We start from the raw sequence: 22,000 nt of genomic DNA on the forward strand, positions 1-22,000 counted from the left end.
TGTGATTCTCCACTGAGGTATTCTGCATTCTGCACCTTAGTTACTTGGTATAAATGTTCAGCCAAGCTTTGCTGTAAAGAGAAAGATTTTTCTCTTGGGCTTCATAACAGATGGCAAACCACAAGAGAAGGCAGATTTATTGTTTCATTTGTGGGAAAAAAATCTGTCAAGAGAATTCCACGTATCTTAAGAAAGACTCAACCTTCAGAACTGAGAGCATGCATTCATAAGATGTTATAAATGCTTTATGCAGCCCTGTTTCACCACTGTTAGTAAATTCTGAGTGCTGTGGAGGAAGGGGCCTTGTGCTGGAGAGTCAGACGCCAGTTCAGAAACCCTATGCCACCTAAAGTGTATGTCTGAGTCAATCACTTAACTTGTTCACCTTGTATATAAAATCAGGATTACAATAACCACCTCTGAGGGCTGGTTCTATTTGAGTGAAGGCGTGGCTGTGGCATAAAACAGTGGTTGAAATCTAGCAGGTGACCAACAATACAAAATCCTTTCCAATGATCTCCATGGATTCATTACATCAGCATTTCCCACAGTGTGCCTAATCAACACCATGACTTTAATAGTTACTACACAATGAAAGCATTCTGTGATTAAATGTGTTTGGGCAAAACTGGGTTAAACAAAGAGCAGATGGGTTATAGATTCTCTTTTTGTTTTCTTTTTTCCCTTTCTAAGCTGCAGGACATCCAGGAGACTTTTATGCAGATCTCTAAAGCAGAATTTCCCAGCCTTATTTGAGTATGGAGTCCTTCTCACAATCATGGAACACTAGCAATTGCAAGGCACATTTAGGGAAATACTAAGTTATCCTCCATCAGAGACATAAATCCTTCAACCACAAATGCCTTTCTTGTATCCATACTACGGAATTAGGATGAGACTGGTTCTCAAATGTTTTCTTAAAAGAACTTTTCTTTTTTTCTTTTTATTGTTAATATACTTGAAGGAAAGACAATGGCTTGCTCGAAACCATAGATATGTTTCTCCCATTATTAAAACAATCAGAGCTCTGATTTGGTATATTAAGTATCGACTATACTTAGACACATTTGCACAGAGTTCTAGAAATTTTTTTTAAAAGTGGAAAAAGACCAAAAGGCTGTTCCGTCTCATCTCTGTCAAGGCAGGGATCCTTTCAGGGCAACGTTTTCTGACTTTTTCAGGCTAATAATTTTGTATAGTCAGCATTCAGAAGTGGCGTTCGCTTTCATCACCCAAATCTGCAAGAGGAGTGAGCCTTTTTCTTTTCTTTCACCTGGAATAATGAGGATTCAGTAAGACTCGGCTGCCTGGGGAAGCTTCTAGCTATTTTCACCTTCTTGAAAATGAGCAGGAGAGAAGAAAATGTCAGCCTGGATGAAAGAAGGAGAGGGCAAGGAGACGGGGAGCCTGGTTGCCCTTGTGGACGAACAAAGTACAGCTGTGCCAAAGGGACTGGGCGTCCTTAATGCCGTGCTGTCATTGTTTGGAAATTCTCCCTAATTTTTCAACAAATGATTCTACATTTTCACTTTGCACTGAGTCCCTAGAATTATGTAGCTGGTCTTGGAGGGGAAATTGAAGACAGGGTGTGACCCTTTCGGTGTCTGGTGTGTGTTGGCTGGAATCCAGCACTGACCGGGGTCATATTTGGTCAGAGCTCTTGACGCAAATGCCACTGACAGAAAAATAAAATGTTTCAGCGGGCTAAACTATGTGGCAGCCAAAAAACAAATTGAAGTGATAAATATGTATTTTGTGGGTGAGGCTTTCTGAACTAACAAAATATTTGATTCATTATCCCTCCTCTGAAATCCTTAGGAAGTTACAGGACCTGAACAAACAGCCTGGGGATTATTAAGCTCTTAATACAAACCCTCAACTTGCTCAGCCATCAATTTCCTTTATGAAGAGTTGCCATGGTGATGTCTATCACACCTGCCAATCACTTCTCTGCACCATTCATCTAGAAGGTAAGTAGTTGATATTATACACAAAACAGATAACCAACAAAAGCCTGTTGGCTCAGTGGTAAAGAATCTGCCTGCCAGTGCAGGAGATGCAGGAGACACAGGTTCAATCCCTGATCTGGGAAGATCTGATAAGCCATGGAGCAACTCAGGCTTGTGCCACAACTATTAAAGCCCACGTGCCCTAGAGCTTGTGTTCCGAGTCAAAGGAAGCCACTGAAATGAGAAGCCCTCACACTGCAACTAGAGAGTAGGCCCCGCTCGCTGAAACTAGAGAAAGCCTGCACAGCAACACAGACCCAACACAGCCAGAAATGTAAAGCAAAACTATAGTCAATATCTTGTAATAAACTATAACTGAAAAGAATTTGAAAAAAATACATATATATATAACTGAGTTACTTTGCTGATACCTGAAATTAACACAACATTGTAAATCAAGTATATTTCAATTAAAAATAAATTTTAAAAGGCAAAGAAACAAATAAAAATTAAAGATAGTAGCAACTTTCCCGATGGTCCAGTGGCTAAGACTTGGCACTTCCAATCCAAAGGGCCCGGATTCCATCCCAAGTCAAGGAACTAGATCCCTCAAAGGACAACTAGGAGTTCACATGCTAAGCTAAAGTTCCCCCATGCGGCAACTGGGGCCTGGAGCAGCAGATCACTATTATTATGTTGGTATTACTTATTATGTTTTTATTATCAACATAATAAATGAATATGTTTAAATTTTTTAAAAAGTAAGTAGTTGTGGGCTACCCTCAGGAAATACTAAAGAGCAATCATTTCAGCCATCTTGGATGAATCATCCATTGGGATGACAATGTTTGAAAGCACGTTCAGATCAAAATCATAACCCCCCCCCATTGATTTTTTACTCATTAAGAATATTTGGGGGTTTTATATAGACATAGTTTAAAACATTATAGATGCTTAGGAGAAAACTGCAGAACATATAAACATTTATGGAAACATTTTTTTTAATTGACCCAAGAGAAGGCTTGTATTTTCCAGTCAGTTCCATAAGAGAGGTAAATAAAAGAGAAGAGCTTTCATATTGGGCCAAAGTGGAAGAACCTGCATCAAAGACTGAAATGTCACTTGTGAGGAAAAGAGAAGAAAATCAAGAGACTGTCCTGTCTCTACAGTCAAAACAGGAGCACTGCAGAGACGGAGAGTCAGTGGTGACAATCCATCACCATCCTGGAGCATGGGGCAGGCAAATGCAGAACAGGCAGCTCATTCTCGCCTCTCTGCTTAATTTTCCCTTTTCATCTGAGAGGTGATCTCTAGGAACCAGTCTTGATATCTCTGTGATAAAAGACTTTAAAAAAATTTAATGGCATTTCAATGGTTGTTAATAACTACTTTACAAATTACTTCAGATCTTTAAATTTGGGGAGAAATTTCCTTCAAGAATCATTTAGCTCTAAAAAAGTTTCTACTACTACTACTAAGTCGCTTCAGTCGTGTCCGACTCTGTGCAGCCCCATGGACTGCAGCCTACCAGGCTTCTCCATCCATGGGATTCTCCAGGCAAGAACACTGGAGTGGGTTGCCATTTCCTTCTCCAATGCATGAAAGTGAAAAGTGAAAGTAAAGTCGCTTGGTCGTGTCTGACTCTTAGTGACCCCATGGGCTGCAGCCTACCAGGCTCCTCCATCCATGGGATTTTCCGGGCAACAGTACTGGAGTGGGGTGCCATTGCCTTCTCCAAAAAAGTTTCTATTCATTAGTTATTCAACTATTCATTATTTTATGTCCAGCTTTCCCAACACTACTTACTGAAGAGACTGTTTATTCTCCATTTGTATATTCTTGCCTTCTTTGTCTTGGATTGGTCATATGGATCAAAGGATCCAATAAATAAGTGGATTTACTTATGGGCTCTCTGTTGTTTTCAATTGATCTATGTGTCTGTTCTGTGCCAATATCATACTGTTTTGAGTACTGTAGCTTTGTAGTATAATATAAAGCCAAGGAGAATGATACCTCCAGCTTTGCTGTTTTTACTCAAGATTGGTACGGCTATTCAAGATCTTCCACGGTTCCATACAAATTATAGAATTATTTGTTCTAGCTCTGTGAAAAAAATGTCACCAGCATTTTGACAGGGATTGCATTAACTCTATAGATTGTTTTAGGTAGCATGCACATTTTAACTATAGTAATTCTTCCAGTCCCTATCTTTCCATTTATTGTATAGTCTTCAATACACCTCAGCAGTGTGTTATACTTCTCAGAGCACAGGTCTTTCACTTCCTTGGTTACATTTATTCCTAGATATTTTATTCTTTTTTGATTCAATTGTAAGTGGAACTGTTTTCTTGATTTCTCTTTCTGATAATTCACTATTAGTATATAGACACACCGGAGAAGGCAATGGCAAGCCACTCCAGTGCTCTTGCCTGGAAAATCCCATGGACGGGGGAGCCTGGTGGGCTGCAGTCCATGGGGTCGCTGGGAGTCAGACATGACTGAGCGACTTCCCTTTCGCTTTTCACTTTCACACATTGGAGCAGGAAATGGCAAGGCACTCCAGTGTTCTTGCCTGGAGAATCCCAGGGACGGGGAAGCCTGGTGGGCTGCCGTCTATGGGGTCGCACAGAGTCAGACATGACTGAAGCGACTTAGCAGCAGCAGCAGCAGCATATAGACACACAACAGATTTATTTATATTAATCTTGTATCTTGCAACTCTACTGAATTCATTTATTAGCTCTAATAATTTTCCTGATGGCGTCTATAAAAATATAAAGTTACTATGTTGTACATTTGAAAATTCTCTGTACCTCAAATGGTAAAGAATCTGGTCTGGCTGCAATGCAGGAGACCAGGGTTCGATCTCTGGGTTGGGAAGTTCCCCTGGAGAAGGGAATGGCAATCCACTCCAGTATTCTTGCCTGGAAAATTCCATGGTCAGAGAAGCCTGGTGGGCTATAGTCTATCAAGTCTCAAAGAGTTGGACATGACTGAATACACACACACACACACACACATACACACACACACATGTGAAACTAACATAATATTGCAATTCAACTATATTTCAATAAAGGACTTTCCTGGTGGTCCAGTATTTAAGAATCCATTTGCCAACACAGGGGACCTGGGTTCAATCCCTAGTCCAGGAAGATCCTACATGCTGCAGAGCAACTAAAGCTCATTTACCACAACTACTAAGCCAGTGCTCTTGAGCCTGTGAGCTGCCAACTACTGAGCCCATGAGCCCTAGAGCCTGTGCTCTGAAACAAGAGAAGCCACCACAATGAGAAGCCCGCATATTGCAATGAAGACTAGCTCCCGGCTCACCACAATTAGAGAAAGCCAGAGCACAGCAAAAGAGACCCAATACAGCCAAAAGAAAAAACAAAACAAAACTATCAGTTCATTTCAGTCGCTCAGTCCTGTTCAACTCCTTGCAGCCTCATAGCCTGCAGCATGCCAGGCTTCCCTGTCCTTCACTATCTCCCAGAGTTTGCTCAAACTCATGTCCATTGAGGCGGTGATGCCATCCAACCGTCTCATCCTCTGTAGCCCAGAGTGTACTTCAATAAAAACAAATCCCTAAAAAATAAGCATTTACCTGAAAAAGCCAAAGAGATAATTTTAAGTGGTTTCATCACAAGACCCTAGAATAAAAAAGGCTAATAAGCCATTAGTGAACTTTTAAAAATCTTTTTTTAGATATTTTATCTACTCTGATAGCAGAAAACTTACTTTCCATCCACTATTTTTCATGTTTTTATCTTCTAAAAATGTAATATATAAGATTACTTTATCTTCAAGTCTATTTTCTATTTAATCTAACTTAATTTCTTTTTCCTAGTCTTGAAGGCATATTTTACTTGCAGACTTTATTCTTTGAACACTGAGACTGGCAATCTCTTCCAGACAGAGGTCTTTAATTTGGTTAGCAAGCTGTTTTTTCCCAGAAGGCTCTATGAGAGGAGCCTGCACATCTGTGCCTCCTTTCATATTAATATTTTACCCTCCACTCAGAAACTGATGTTCTGAAGGGAAAAGAATAGTCTTTTCCCAGTGGGGCTGAATTGGAAGGTTTTCTTGTGTGACTTGCAGCCATTCTCAAGTGTTATTCCGACTTTAGCTAGTGGCCTCAGTTATAAAGAATTTTGCAGGATTTTTTTTTTAACATGGGGCCCCTCTCTCTGCTTAATTACATAGCAGAGAGGAGTGGGGACGGGAGCTCTGGGGAGCCATCTGCAGATGCTGAGGGCAAATGAATCATTTCTGTTGCACCACCTTTTCTTCTTCATTCAAAATTGTTCTTCAACGGGTGATTTCAAGCTAGATTTGATTCCTATCTTGCTTTAGTTTCATGATACCACTACAGGTTTTTTCTTTTGAAGTATCTACACTCCAAAATAATCTTTCTCACATGATATCACCTATGCAGTCACAGTTTATCTGAACTATATAAAATGACAGTTCCCTGAAGAGATACCCCCATTCCTATCAGAATGTAGTCATCAGGTCCGCAGATTCAAGGCTCACTTAACAACTTCTCAAGGATTTGTGAGTCACATGTGCCAAGAGGTACTTTGATAGATCACTCATGCACATTTTTGATTAGAAGGGCTGAGCAGGTCCTTCAGTGGCTTTACTGTTCCTGGAAAGACAAAAGTTCTATGATGGAGGAACACAGCTCAGAGAATCATGAGCATCGATTATCTTTAGAACCGGTGTCAAAACCAACTGGATTTGGAGATGGTGTTTTTTGTATCCACTTGAAACAGTTTTAGAAATTCAACCTCAACTCATTTTAAATTTATGAACCACAAAGAGGTTCTTTCCTCAATGTTTGTTAAAATATGGATCTTTTGAGGCTTATATTTAAGCTCTGTTTATTTGTCCTTGCCTCATGGATATTGGGGTAGTGATCATGGAAGGAATAAGAGAAGGTTAGAAATGGGAGAAGGTGATGAGGACAAACCTTATAGGGAGATGGAGGTTAAACTCCTTCATAACTAATTGCAATCTACCTGAAATTTGTTATTTCCACGTGTTACCAGGATTGTTAATATCTGAGGCTGCTAACCTCAACATTTAAAGTGGATGAAATCTAACGGAACCAATAATCAAATAAAAGTGCTACTTGTTATAGAGAATGTTCTTTTTTGAACTTTTTTTCAATGACCTGAATTTTATCAGATACAATTCTTTTTGAGTTTCATTCTATTCAAGCTTTGGAATGAGGAATTATATTTTAATCTGGAGTTTGTATGTCATTTTAATGCTGGAACACAATGTTCTTAGTTACTTTCCACAGGGCTTTCAGGTATAATATGTTTCAAAAATAATTATCAGAAGTTTATTTTGAAGGGAAAGATTGGAAAGAAGAGTCACTCTAATTCAGAATAATGGGGGACAGACAACTGAATTAGTGAAAATAGAAATAATTAATTCACGTTAATTTTACAATTTTCAACTGCAGGAACTAATTAGGAAGTATTATCCATCTTTGCATCATTTCACCGTGAAACAGTATGTTTGTGTGCATCTGTTTGGCTTCCATTTCTGTACCATCAGCTTCATCTGGAGCCCCATGGCTAGAACACAGCACTCTTTCTTAAGGATCTTAAACCAACTGATTCTTGACTATCCATGAGCTCTTGCAAGTTGAGTCTTAAACTCCCAGGAGCACCAGACTGAGTCTCATTAGAGCAAGAAAGGGCTTGGAGCTCGAGATGGAGACCTGGAGACACTGGAGGCTGATGAAGCTACAGACATACATACAGCAATTTTCCAGGGAGAACATAGAAAGTAGGAAAGAAACTTTGGACATAAGCCTAGAAAATGTCTGAATTTTTGTTGTTGTTCAGTGCTAAGTCATGTCCGACTCATTGCAGCCCCATGGACTGCAGCACGCCAGGCTCCCCTGTCCTTCACTGTCACCTGGAATTTGCTCAGATTCATGTCTTTTGAGCTGGTAATGCCATCCAAGCATCTCATTCTTTGTCGTCCCCTTCTCCTTTTGCCTTCAATCTTTCCCAGCATCGGGGTCTTTTCCAATGAGTCAGTTCTTTGCATCAGGTGGCCAAAGTATTGGAGCTTTAGCATCAGTTCTTCCAATGAATATTCAGGGTTGATTTCCTTTAGAATTGAGTGGTTTGATCTCCTTTTTGTCCAAGGGACTACTCAAGAGTTTTCTCCAGCACCACAGTTCAAAAGCATCAATTCTTTGATGCTTAGCCTTCTTTACGGTCCAACTCTCACATCCGTACATGACTACTGGAAAAACCATAGCTTTGAGTAGATGTACCTTTGTTGGCAAAGTGATATCTCTGCTTTTTAATATGCTGTCTAGGTTTGTCACAGCTTTTCTTCCCAGGAGCAAGAGTCTTTTAATTTTATGGCTGCAGTAATTGTTTGAGGTGATTTTGAATTTAAGGGGGAGAAAATAATAGGAGTCCATAAAGAGATGAACAAGGATAGGAAAGGTAGGAAAGGTAGGAAAAAGTAGGAATCCCATCCCAGTAATCAGAATAAGAGGAAGCTTTAAAAAAATTTTTTTTTGTATTTCTGCTGAGGTGGTTGTCAGAGTATTTCTGGAATCACAATTCACATTGTGAAGACAGGGCAATTTTAAAAGTTTTTATTTAGAGTAATAATTGGGATCAAATAATATTGATTAATGTTTGCAAAATGTCTAAGATTTTTTTTGGGGGAGTGGAAGACATATATGCTATATACATAAACAAGAGAACTCCTATTTCTCCCAGGTAATTTCTTTGACAAAATGTGAAGGTTTCCTAAAAAGAGGTCAGTAGCCTATCAGCCTCATAATCAAGGAAACAGACTGCCTCTATTAACATACTGTCATGACTTTCTAGCACTTTGGCAAATCAGTAGTATTTCCCAATAAAATTCTTATCTACCACTTTTTACTCTGTCCATTGAAAACCTGAGTCATACACATTGAGGAGGCTCTGCTATGCATCAATATGAGATTGGTCTGCATTTTCGAGTTAAAATATGTGAAAAGCCAGCTACTTGGTACCCGTAGTGGTATATAAAGAAAAATACCAATGAGTCAGTTCTCTTTCCCTCCTGTCTTGCTTTCCATCAGTCATTCAACAAATATTTAAGAATGTCCCTTGATGACAGTCACTGAGCTGGAGATTAAGAAGTATTCACATCTAGGGTGAGATAAAGCTTTCAAGACGAAGAGAAACAGAGTGGGAACACCTCCACTTCCTGAGAACCCGTGTGTGCCAGGCCCCCTGGCAGGCCCTTTATGCGCCATATCACCAGGCAGACCCAGGATTTTGCAGGTCTAAGACAGCCAACCTGGGGCCTTCTTTAGCAAAAAGAATACCAAGTTACAAAAACAATGCTAGGTACAGAGCCTTAACAGAATCACATCACATTACATCACATTTCTTACCTATAGACCTATTTAAAAACTCATCTCTTTCCCAGTTGGAATAAAACCCAAACATTTTACCTTGGCCTTGAAGGTTCTATGTCATTTGGCCCCTTGTAGAGGTCCCTTTGGAGCCATATATTAAATACGAGTGTATGCTTCCCTATTTGAAGTGTCAATCAAATTGATGTCTGACAGAAACAGGGAAGAAATCACTAGATCAATAGTTCCGAAAATTCAATTTTCAAAAGACTATTTGGAGTGCTCTATTACTAAAGGAGATCCCTGGCCCAACACCATCACACAGAGCTCCAGGTTGTGGATGTGTCCCATGGATATGCACTTTAGCAAGGTGTGCCCCCAGAAAGTCTGATGCAGAGAAATAAAATTTATCACTGTTCTAAATCCAGACATAGGGCTCAAATTTTCAAATAATTGAAAATTATTAACAGCAGAATTTTGTTTTATATTAATTGTAACTGAAAAGTAGAAACAGTTCTCAGTTCTGAGCCGCTCATAAAAATGGCTGGGCCCCAAGTTCCCCTCCTTCTTTACTCCCAGATTAAGATGCAGCTAATCTGGGTTATTTCTGCATCCTATGTGTCCCAGGTAATGTACAGTGTATTTCCAAAAGACATTGTAGGACATTCGCCTAACATAAGACCAGTATCTGTGGTGTAACCTTGAGGATTCTACTGCACATCCCATGTGATCACACAAAATGGCAGTTTGAACCAACAATAAAATTGGCTTTAAAGCTTTTATTTTGGGATCTCTCAATAATGACGCTCGTAAACATTTTGAGGGAACACACAGTGGCCACGGGAGAAAGGTTAGGCAGGGAAACGACTTGCTAGAAAGAAGTGGCAAAAAAGAAATTAAGATGATATGCTGATTTCAGAGGGAGAGCCCTGCTCTGTGCTAGTGATTAGACTTTATTCACATATTCTTACCACTTTTATCACACTTACTCACACTCGTATCACCAAAGAACAGCAATGGCAAGTTCCACCTACCCTAAGACAGACAGCGAATATTAATATTGAAAACAAATATTATTCAATGTTAGAGGTAGAGAGTATGATGAATCCCACATGTACAGATTATCACCAACAACCACCCATTCAAGGACAAGTCTTGTCCATTCACCTGTCTCACCTCCCTTCACCTTGAAGATAGATATTAATATGGAAAAGCAACTAAAAATCACCCAACCTTTCAGAAAAATAACGTCATGAAGGAGCAGCCCCAAATTTAGGAGCGCTACCAATTGTGGAAACAGAGCTAACAGAGGAGACAGAGCAATGAGCAAACTCAGAGGCTGCAAGGGAAATACTAACCTCAAGGCAAGAACGCCAGCTCTGACAAAGCAAAAGTTCAAAACCATGCAAATAATATTAAACTAAGGGAACTTGGGGAACTTTTAATTGAATACGGAGGTGGCTGTTGACTTCACCCATGTACAAGTAAAGCAGTGTTTCCTCATGTCTTCTATAGTGTCCTCAGAGACCTTGTGAACCAGAGCAAACGTCAGGAGTTGTCCATCAAAATGAGACTAAGTCTCAGTTAAAGATGAGCCTTACCTTTTCTACTCACATGGGGTGTCTGAATTTTGACTGTGATTATCTGTTGAAGCATCAAGCTTTTGCCAGTAACAATGCCAATGGTATCGCGATTTTTGACTTGAAGCCCTTAAGAAACAACACTGGAAGCTGCTGCTGCTGCTAAGTCGCTTCAGTCATGTCCGACTCTGTGCGACCCCATAGACGGCAGCCCACCAGGCTCCCCCGTCCCTGGGATTCTCCAGGCAAGAACACTGGAGTGGGTTGCCATTTCCTTCTCCAATGCATGAAAGTGAAAAGTGAAAGTGAAGTTGTTCAGTCGTGTCCGACTCTTAGTGACCCCATGGACTGGAAGCTAGTACAACAAAAATATAGCTGGCAAAGACATTTTGAACAAAGTCATCGTAACAAGACCATAAAGTTTCCAGGTTAACCTACACACCTTCACCCCAGCGAAGTGATCAGAGACCTTAGGTACTACATTTCTCAAGCTTACTGCACCAGATCTAGTCAACACCACACCCAAAGAAGACCAGCACTTTTTCAACAGCCACTAATAAAAGACCTATCATAACTGTTGCAATTTTCTTGAAAATGTCTTTGTCCTCCCCGTATTAGGTCCCTACATCTGTCAAGATAACACACACACTTTCTCCTTCTTCTATTCCCTTCCTCTCTCTCTCTCCTTTCCTCTGTTCAAAAGACTCAAACTTTAAAAAATCCTAAATGCTTTCCTGCTTAAGAAAAGTGTCTTCCTAATTTAAACTTGCGGAGAAACAAGTCTTGAAGTAGAAAATGCGTCTGATAATAGTGTGAAAAAGAAATAAGCATAGCCCTTTGGGAAAGAATTAAAAAGAAAAAAAAAACTTGGCAGGATTGAAAAGTCTAGCCCATTATCTTAGCAATAGCAAAGAGTTTTTTGGTTGGATGAATAATACATGATTTCTTCAGCTCAGACTGTTATCTCTGTATTTCATTTTTCTTTTGTAAACAGGCAAATTAATTATCAGAATCAGAGGACGCTGTTCAACAATTGGTTGTAAAGTTTCAGGAAAAGTCTAGAAGAAAAGAAACATGGTGGAGTTCTAAGTTGCCCCTCACGCTTCCTCCCTGAAACTAAAGTATCCTGGTGAATTGAATCTGAGGAAGAACAACTGGGCTGGTTCAGTTCTATACTAATTATTGAACTAAAACCCCTGCAGAATCTAACTGTTCAAAATCTGGCATTATTAGGCTCCTTGCAATCTGAACTTTAGTCCTGCTCCAAGGAGAACAGAATGAAATGCACTTAAGCACAAGAAGGAACAGTACAATATGGAATGGATGACTAAAAACCCAGCCTTCGTTAGAAATTCAAAGCTAAACCAAAGTCCACCAAATTTTCTGTCTGTCTGCTACCCAAGTCAGACTTCCAGAGCTTTCCTACTAATACAAGGTATCCTTCCAACCTGTCGCTTTTCAAGTATCTACCCTAAGCAGTCTCTTATGTATTTTGTTATTGGCGGGTGATCTGTTGACACTCAGCCCAGGAATAGATGTGAATTCTGCAGTGTTGGTATTAAAGAGATCTTCTAGAGTCCACCTCCACTGGTTGTACCAGTGATAAGACACCCATGAAGACATTTTTTGGAGAACAGAACAGCAGTGAAGAGAACGGAAAAAGAAAATCCAGGAAGAGCAGACACGGGCAAGTGAAAAACCCACTGATTTTCAAGAGTCATTCTATGGCTTTGTAAGTGTTAGCTTCTCAGTCATGTCTGACTCTTTGCAATCCCATAGACTTTAGTTCGCCAGTCTCCTCCATCCGTGGAATTCCCCAGGCAAGAATACTGGAGTGGGTAGCCATTCCCTTCTCCATGGGATCTTCCCAACTCAGGGACTGATCAGGTCTCCAGCGCTGCATTGCAGGCAGATTCTTTACCATCTGAGCCACCAGGGAAGCCCAACTTTCCTAAACTCCTCTCTTCCTTCTTTTAAGGCCCACTGCTCTCCATACCCTCTTCTGTCAAGCATATGTAACTGTGGTTGCATTTATTATTTACATATGAACAAAAGTTTTTATAAGTGAGGGATTAAAAAATGAACAAATGAAAAATAAAGACAATATTCCTGCACTGAGGGCTTTTTTTCCTTCAAAATAATCATGATGAATTGGGAAAAGATCATACTAAAAAGAAGACAGTTTTAGTATCGTGAATTATCTTCATCTGAATATTAAGAGGTCTCTCTGTCCAGTTTTACAATAGTTTCAAATATTTCAGTAATTTGCTCTGACCCTTGTAAGGCATATGCATTCTTGGTATGTTTCTTGCTTTCTATTGGAAACTTGCTAGAAAGAGAAATGTTTTGTAGATTATGAAATCCTATTTATACAAAAAGTCTGAATAGCAAGACAACTCTGAATTTTAAGGTATCATGAAGAAAGGCAGGCTAGTTACCCAAGACCCTGATATTTATAAGTTTTTCAGAGACTTGAAAATTAAAAGTTATGTTTGATATCACAAATGGTAATTGTGTTTTAAATACATCTAACTGTTTGAAATCTATTATCTATCTTGTTCTCTATCATCTATCTATGTCTATCTAAAACTGTATGATAATATGACTTATAGAATATGAAAATATGAGTATGTTCCTTTGGTAAGAATAATTGCTCTCCATGTATTTTAAATTTTAAGAAATGAGTGTGTAATTAACCACTGAAGACACATTCAACAACAGTTCAGTTATTACAGACCATCTGTTATGTTTGTGGACTGTCAAGTTGGAGCAGGTTTCAGAAGTCATAAATATCTCGGTTGTGTTTTTTCCTTGGGACTAGTGCTGTGTGTATGTGTGTGTGTGTGTGTGTGTGTGTGTGTGTGTTGGAATAGTGATAAAAGTAGGTCAAGGGGAGAGACGAGTGTTCCTAATTAGGCACAGATGGGGAAGGACCAACGTTTTGCTCCAGCGTTTTCAAGTGAATTGATTTTCTCATCTCACACTCTTTTTTTTAGAACTTTCCCATATTATTGAATCTCTGAAATATAATGGGGCAAAAATACTTATTTAATATATATTTACCTATATTATATTTATTTACTATATAATAATTCTAAGTAGCTGCTTCTTTAAAGTTAAACCTGTTGCCTCCTTGGCTTAAAATGGAATCCTACCATGGTTGTATTGTGGTGTTGTTTCGGGGGATCTATCTATGGCTAGAATGTTCTGCAACAGCACAGTAGAGCGTGGCTCTCAGGTGGCAACCTAAAAGTGCATGCATAGAGGTCTGAGGGTTCTATGAGAAATGTTACAATCTTTGATGCTGTTTCATTAGAATTTTTCTCTGGAAGACCCAAATATTCATTTAAAAGGACACAGAATGCACTAACCACAAAAGAAAAGACTGCTCCAGTTGAATGCTATTGAAATTAAGAACTTCTTCCCAAGAAAAGGACAGCACTGAAAGAGTGAGAGGCACTCTGAAGACCGGGAGAAGACGTACAATACACATATCTGTCAAAGGGCCCTCCAGTTCAGTAAAAAAGGACAACCCAATTTAAAAAATGCGCAAAATATTAAAGTAGGCCTTTCACAAGAGGATACCCAACTGCTGCTGCTAAGTTGCTTCAGTCGTGTCTGACTCTGTGCAACCCCATAGACGGCAGCCCACCAGGCTCCCCTGTCTCTGGGATTCTCCAGGCAAGAACACTGGAGTGGGTTGCCATTTCCTTCTCCAATGCATGAAAATGAAAAGTGAAAGTGAAGTCGCTCAGTCGTGTCCAACTCTTCGCGACCCCATGGACTGCAGTCTACCAGGCTCCTCTGTCTATGGGATTTTCCAGGCAAGAGTACTGGAGTGGGGTGCCATTGCCTTCTCTGACCCAACTGGCCACAAGCAAATGAAAAGGTTCTCAACACTGGCATCAGCAAAATGAAAATCAAATCAATGAGCTATACTATCCACTCTCTAGAATGGCTAACATTGAAAAGACAGAATATCAAATCTCTCATTCCAGCTGTGAAGAGTTTAAATTGTTGCACTTGGAAAACTCAGTAGCAGTTTTTACTAAAGTCCCACATATGTCTACCCTGTAACCCAGCAATTCCACTCCTATTTACCCTGGAGAAATCAATGCATGTGTCCACCAAAGACATCTCCAAGACTTGTTCATAATAGCCCCAAACTGGAAATATGCCACCAACAGAAACAGATACCTAAGTTTGGTATATTCATAAATAACATATCAGCGAGAAAGAAAAAACTGAGTGGGACATGCGTTCAGTCTTAGAGACAATGTTGAGGAAAGTAGCCAGACTTAAAAAAAAAGTACATCCATTTATGTAAAGTTCAGAAACAGACAAAACTAATCCACAGTGATACACTCACAACAGTAATCATTTTAGCAGGATCTGGTATTAATTGGGAGATGGCATGAGGGAGCCTTGGAAGGTTCTGGAAATGTTTTAATCTGAATGGTAGTTAACATAAACAGATACACGTGTAAAAATTAATTGAATGATACCCTTAAGATTCGTACAAGTATGTATCTTATGATCCAATAAAAATATTTTTTAAAGCAAGGGTAGAAAATGAAAGCAGAGTAGGGCCCATCAAGTTTAAGAAACTGTGCTATAGCAAATACACGACACTTATGTACAAGAGAAGAAAAACATTAATATTGAGGAGGAAATTATTTAAAAAAAACTAGAAATGCATGAAGTTAAATATACATTATCTTAAATAGAATATTTGTTGGCATTATAAATATCCCCTATCTGTTAGAATATATTTACATATTAAATAACATTTCCAATTCTTACAATTATAAATGCAGTTCATTTCGTTTACATAACTTGAAGTTAGAAAGGAGCTCATTTCTACCACACCATTTCTAAAAGCAATCTGGATCTCTTCCCTGCGTCATTTTCACTTCATTAATTAACATCTAATTTATAAGCATCTCAACAGTTGCAACATTCTTGCAAATAGGGCAAACTAAAATAAGTCTGGACATGTTTAAACATCTTGGAAATGCAAATGGCCCTTTCCCATTCTATCTGGTAATTTCAAAATCTCTTCCCCGTGAGGCCTTCCTGACCTGCTTAATCACAAGTAATCACTCCATTCTTCGTGTTCCTGTAACACTGTGTTCTAACGTCTATCACTGCACATGTTCCTTTATAAATAATATTTGCTAAACTGTGAGTTCCTTGAGGACAGAGAATAAGTCTTATCTATTTTTTTTTTTAAGTTTGCAACATTAGGGAAAAATTGTTTCGCTTCATGGGGGTATAATTGATATGCAACAAAGCTGGACACATTTACACTATACCTCTCTCTTTTTTCTTTTTTTCTATGTTCCCCACCTGTACACTTCATAACCAACCATGTCTCATTGATTTTGCAGCATAAAGTTTGTACCTCTTAATCTGCCTTACCTCTTTCTCTCAAGCCTTATTAATCTCTTAATTCCTTTTGCCTTTACCCTGTGGGCTCTCAATACACGTCTGCTGAATGACTGAATGCCTTAATGATAGACAAGTCTCTCTAGAAACTTTCTGAGTGTCTCAGGATATTTAACAACTTTGAAAATAAAGTCTGAGCAGCCCTACCACAGGTTCCCTGAACTCCACACCCTACCCACAGGGACCCTTCTGCCTGGAATCCCCTTCTCCTACACATCCGTCCCCACCCACCTTTTCCTGAATAATTTGTCATTCTTTTCCAATTCAGCCTGACCCCAGGGTCAGGCGGGGAGCTCCTGTGATCACTGCACCCACTTCCATGTGACAATGGAGGCCCAGGCTCCTTCGCCCAGACTCATTTTGAATAGGACCTCCCTACTGTGTCCCTGAGAGGAGGGCTCGCTCCCATCAGCCCTCAGCCTTGGACTTCCTCAGGGCTCTGTAACTTGATGCAGCGTAGATGACACTGCTGCGACCAGCCTCTGTGCCCATCCCCCTAACAAGGCTCAGGCCTCTTTCCAGCTCCAAGATCTGATGGTGCCAGCATCTCATCTCCATAGTAACGGAGGCGCCCCACAGGCGCACCAGCATGTCCTGGGTCACAGTGCAGTGAGTGGTTCCCACCAGCTCCACCTTCGCTGCCTGTCACAAGTCTAGATGTGCTGCTAGTCCTTGGCGGTGGGGCACCATTGCTGAGACGCCCCGGTCTAGGAACCTGCCCAGGGAATGAACGAGGGGGGACCTTGGGGTCTCCAAGAATGGCTGTGACAGCATAGCAGCTGGGACCAAGTTGGGACTGATGCCACCAGCACTGAGGCCTCAAGTAGGCAGCCTGAGCCGTGCTCTCCTCCACCTGGACATTCTCCATCTGATCTGTGTTTTGGGCCCGTTTGGTGCCAAGAGGGGGACCTGAGTGCGGCACTAGGTCTTCTACCACAGTCTCCTCCCGCAATGCCACGGCCTTCAGGGCACAGAGTCTGGCTGCTCTGAGCTGGAACACGGAGGGCAAGCAGCAGACCTCCTACAACAGGCACAGGAAAAGATGCTCAATATTGCTCATTATTAGAGAAATGCAAATCCAAACTACAATGAGGTACCGGCTCACACTGGTCAGAATGGCCATCATTAAAAAGTCTACAGACAACACATGCTGGAGAGGGTGTGGAGAAGAGGGAACCCTCCTACACTGCTGGGGAGAGGTAAATTGGTGCCGCCACTACGGAAAACAGTATGGAGGCTCCTCAAAAAACTAAAAACAGACTTGCCATATGATCCAGCAATCCCGCTCCTGGGCATATACCCAGACAAAACTATAATCCAAAAAGACTCATGCACGCCAACGTTCACAGCAGTTCTCGTCACAATAGCCAGGACATGGAAGCAAACTAAATGTCCGTGTACAGAGGAATGGATAAAGAAGATGGTGTGAGTGTATCTCTACCTGTAATATTGGGCTGTGCTGTGCTTAGTCACTCAGTCATGTCCAACTCTTTACTACCCTGTGGGCTGTAGCCCACCAGGCTCCTCTGCCAATGGGAATTCTACAGGCAAGAATACTGGAGTGGGTTCTCATTCCCTCCTCCAGGGGATCTTCCACACCCAGGGGTCGAACCCAGACCTCCTGCTGCTGCTGCTGCTAAGTCGCTTTAGTCGTGTCTGACTTAGTGCGACTCCATAGACGGCAGCCCACCAGGCTCCCCCGTCCCTGGGATTCTCCAGGCAAGATCTCCTGCTATTCAACTATAAAAAGAATGAAATAATGCCATTTGCAGCTACATAGGTAGACCTAGAGATTATCATACTAAAGTGAAGTAAGTCAGAAAGAGAAAGACAAATACCATAAGATATCACTTTTATATGGAATCTAAAATAGGACACAAATGAATCTATGAAACAGAAACAGACATGGAGAACAGATGTGTGGTTGCCAAGGGGGAGGGGGGAACGGGGAGGGCTGGCCTGGGAGTCTGGGAGGGGCAGATGCAAACTATTGTAAGTAGAAAGGATAAAGGACTAGGTCCTATTGCACAGCACAGGCAACTATATTCAATATCCTATGATAAGCCATAATGGAAAAGAAATGAAAAAAAAAAGGAAGCAGGCCTCCTGGCAGCTAGGAAAGCCAACTCTTACCCCGCTCTTATTCCTGCTAAAGTGCAAATTATTCTCGCCCACCCTACTGACTCCAAATGAACTGAACCAGGCAATAAACAGCTGGTCCTGAAATCAAAGACAAAAAAGAATGACCATTAGGACTGAAACTGCCTTTACTTTTATTTTCCTTCAAACGTGTAACGAGCCTGGGCAACAAGTCTAGATACAAGTATGCCTGTTTTTCGAAGATTTGCTTTATGCCAGTTCCACGCTACTTTTCCTAAAGACCTACCCTAATTAGTACCTCTCTTCTCCAACCAAAAGAAATCTGAAGAGGAAATTCTGTTTATGAAAATAGGTGAAAAGCAAAGAATAGTGTTCAGCAGGTGTTTTGCAGCAGCCTTTACAGAGGCAGCACCCACCCCCAGCACCTGGAGTGGCCTCTCCAGGCTCCTTCCCCAGGAACCACACTCAGCATCTCAACGACTCAGCATGAAGCCACCAGAGCTGTGAACTGTGGCTGTGGACATCTCTGCTTTACCTTGATGTATTCTGAGCATCTGTTAAAAAGATGTGTCCTAAGGTAATTTGCCAACAAAGGTTCGTCTAGTCAAGGCTATGGTTTTTCCTGTGGTCATGTATGGATGTGAGAGTTAGACTGTGAAGAAAGCTGAGCGCCAGAGAATTGATGCTTTTGAATTGTGGTGTTGGAGAAGACTCTTGAGAGTCCCTTGGACTGCAAAGAGATCCAACCAGTCCATCCTAAAGGAGATCAGTCCTGGGTGTTCTTTGGAAGGAATGATGCTAAAGCTGAAACTCCAGTACTTTGGCCATCTCATGTGAAGAGCTGACTCATTGGAAAAGACTCTGATGCTGGGAGGGATTGGGGGCAGGAGGAGAAGGGGACGACAGAGGATGAGATGGCTGGATGGCATCACCGACTCAATGGACATGAGTTTGAGTGAACTCCAGGAGTTGGTGATGGACAGGGAGGCCTGGCGTGCTGTAATTCATGGGGTCGCAAAGAGTCGGACACGACTGAGTGACTGAACTGACTGACTGACTGAAGGTAATTTCTTCTTCCCTTTATGCCACTCTGGCTTAGGAAAGGTTTCCTAGGAACGATGCATTTCTGGATAGCAGGGAAAATCGGTACAGCAGGAAAAATCGGTGAGCCAAGTGGCCTCACCTCCCAGTGCCTCACCCAGTGCCCACAGAGGTGCCCCAACACGAGTCTTGGGTGGGAAAAGGAAAGCAGCAGCCATGAACTTGGTGGGAAGTTGGTGAACTTGCCTGGTAAGTATCAGGCTGGCTCTCCAGGCTCTACCTACTCCTCAATCGGGCAAGACTGCATTCTGCTCATCAGGCCTACAAAAGCTCCACCCTGGCCAGCCACATCCTTCCATCCTTGAGATCCTTGGAAGGAATGAGAGCCATGTCCTGCATCTCTATACTCCCAGCCCAGCACTGTACCAGGCCCAGAGGAGGCACCAGAAAATGTCTGCTGATCACATGAGTGAACTGATTGACTTGCATTCAGTTCCACAAACTTGGGAGGATGAGTATCTCCCAGGGAAGGTAAACAGAACCCAGAGAGGTTAGACAGATGGTCAGGGGGGATGGTTCTCCTCTGCCACACCGTCCCTCAGTCTCAAGGATGCAGGGATGGCAGCCTGGGCTTCTTCACAGCTCCAGCCGGCCTTCAGAAGAGGGATGAGGGGGCTCGTGTCTGAGTGGAGTTACTCCCTGGGCAGGAGCTTTGCAGCAGAGCCAAATGCTGTGACAAGATTAACTCATATGATGATTCACTTAACTGCATCAGATTAAACCAGTTAACAATTTGTTGAGCAACTAGTATGTAGACACTGTAGAGAGACAGAAATAAAGGGTGGTGTGGTAGAGACGGGAATGAATACAAACTCTGCCACTAGCTGGTTATAGACCTTGGGGGAAAGTCTGTCTTTGGTCCTAAGCTTCTTCAAAGGCATCTACTGTGATTTAAAAACTCAATCTCAGCCCTAAGTGACATGAACAATAATAGGCAATAAAAACAAAAACTCACTTGTTTTTCTGTCTGAGATGATGATCATAAGGATCCTGCCAGTGTCCAGGAGCTCGGAGAACAGCCAACAGAGAGAGGCTTGCCTGGCAGCTGTTTTGGGCCCTGAGAATCTGGTCGCCCCCTGTGCAGCATCGCAAGAGCTCCCCTGAACAGTGGTCAGGCTGGGAAGTTGGAGCTGAGGGGCTTGAGGGGAAGCTCTCTTCTCAGGGGTGCAGTAGGCTGTGGGGACAGAAGAAGCAAGGAGGTTACCACCTGTTCCCAACCAGCAAGCTGGGGCAAGTGGTTCTCTTTCTTCCTCTCTTGCTCATCTGACAGGGGGATCCATCTGTAGCCTGTGAGTCAGGGAATCAGGCTCATTATTTCTGCTCTATAAAAAGACCTTCTGAACCTTGGTTATTTTCACTGTGCTTTTGCATAGTCAAACATCAAATGTCTAAAGGGAACTAAACCCACGCTAGTTTTACATGCTAAGTGGACGTATTTGATGTACAAAAAAGAGCATACTTCTGAGTTCCATGGTACAATGAGCAGTGCAACATCCACGTGGAGAGTCACTGCTGAAAAAAAGAAAAACTAAATAATGTATAAACTTATTAGCAAACTTGCCATCATTAGCAAACATCATTAGTAAACTTGCCATATCCTAGGCAGCACTGACATAAGACCACAAACAAGAACAAATTAATCACAACCTAACATCCAAAGACCAAGAAAACAAAAAACCAAGAAAGCATCAAAACATAATTTTAACTGAGTTTGTAGAGCTAATGGACTATAGCTTAATAACATGGTTACAAAATCATGGTTTTTGAAAAATCAGATCTCTGACAATAAAAATGTATTTCTAATTCTCTGGTTAGGTTTGCAATGGCTACAAATGCAAATCATTTTAGAGAAAGTAAAATCAGACTTGTTAAAAGCAAGTCAATATACTTTTCTTATTCTCCTTAGTATTACGAGCTGCAGCCTCTCAGGGTTATGAATGCTGAAGTTTTGCTCCAGCTGAAGATGTCATGGACAGACCTCTCTCAGAGTGCCTGCTGCACAGATCTGATTTGTAGCTCATTCACTCATTTCTTACATTTTAAGGAGGCACATTTTGGGGACCACAGTCCAACACCTGTATTCTGGACTGAGCTCTTCCACTGTTATTCTGTCCTAGTTACATCACCTTTCTGAGCTCAGGTTCCTGAATCTGTAAAATTATCTGTAAAATTACAAAATGATAGTAGAGTGCCTCGAGGTTAACATTTACACTCTAAAATTACTTAATTTTATGCCAAATACAGGTAATGCCAAAATTCTTCTCTAATAAATTAGAAACTAGAAAGACCCTGTGAACTCTCTTGGGCCACATGACAACTTCTGAACACATACATGAGACTCTAATACCAATACTCAATGATAAAAATCATTTTATTAAGATATAGAAACACAACTTTCTTACCCACAAAAATGATAATAATACCCTGGCTAT

At 41.2% G+C, this 22,000-nt stretch overlaps 1 long non-coding RNA gene across 1 annotated transcript; it reads right to left on the reverse strand.

The window, feature by feature from the left end:
- Positions 1 to 936: 936 nt before the first annotated feature.
- Positions 937 to 20,727, reverse strand: LOC129644633 (uncharacterized). Its single transcript, XR_008710899.1, has 3 exons — positions 20,524 to 20,727; positions 1,874 to 1,963; positions 937 to 1,273 (listed from the first exon to the last, which is right to left on the reverse strand). It is a non-coding gene; the product is annotated as an uncharacterized LOC129644633 (long non-coding RNA).
- Between the last annotated feature and the right edge of the window lie 1,273 nt (positions 20,728 to 22,000).

Source organism: Bubalus kerabau, chromosome 2 (assembly GCF_029407905.1).
Source record: "Bubalus kerabau isolate K-KA32 ecotype Philippines breed swamp buffalo chromosome 2, PCC_UOA_SB_1v2, whole genome shotgun sequence".
Classification (NCBI taxonomy): Eukaryota; Metazoa; Chordata; class Mammalia; order Artiodactyla; family Bovidae; genus Bubalus; species Bubalus kerabau.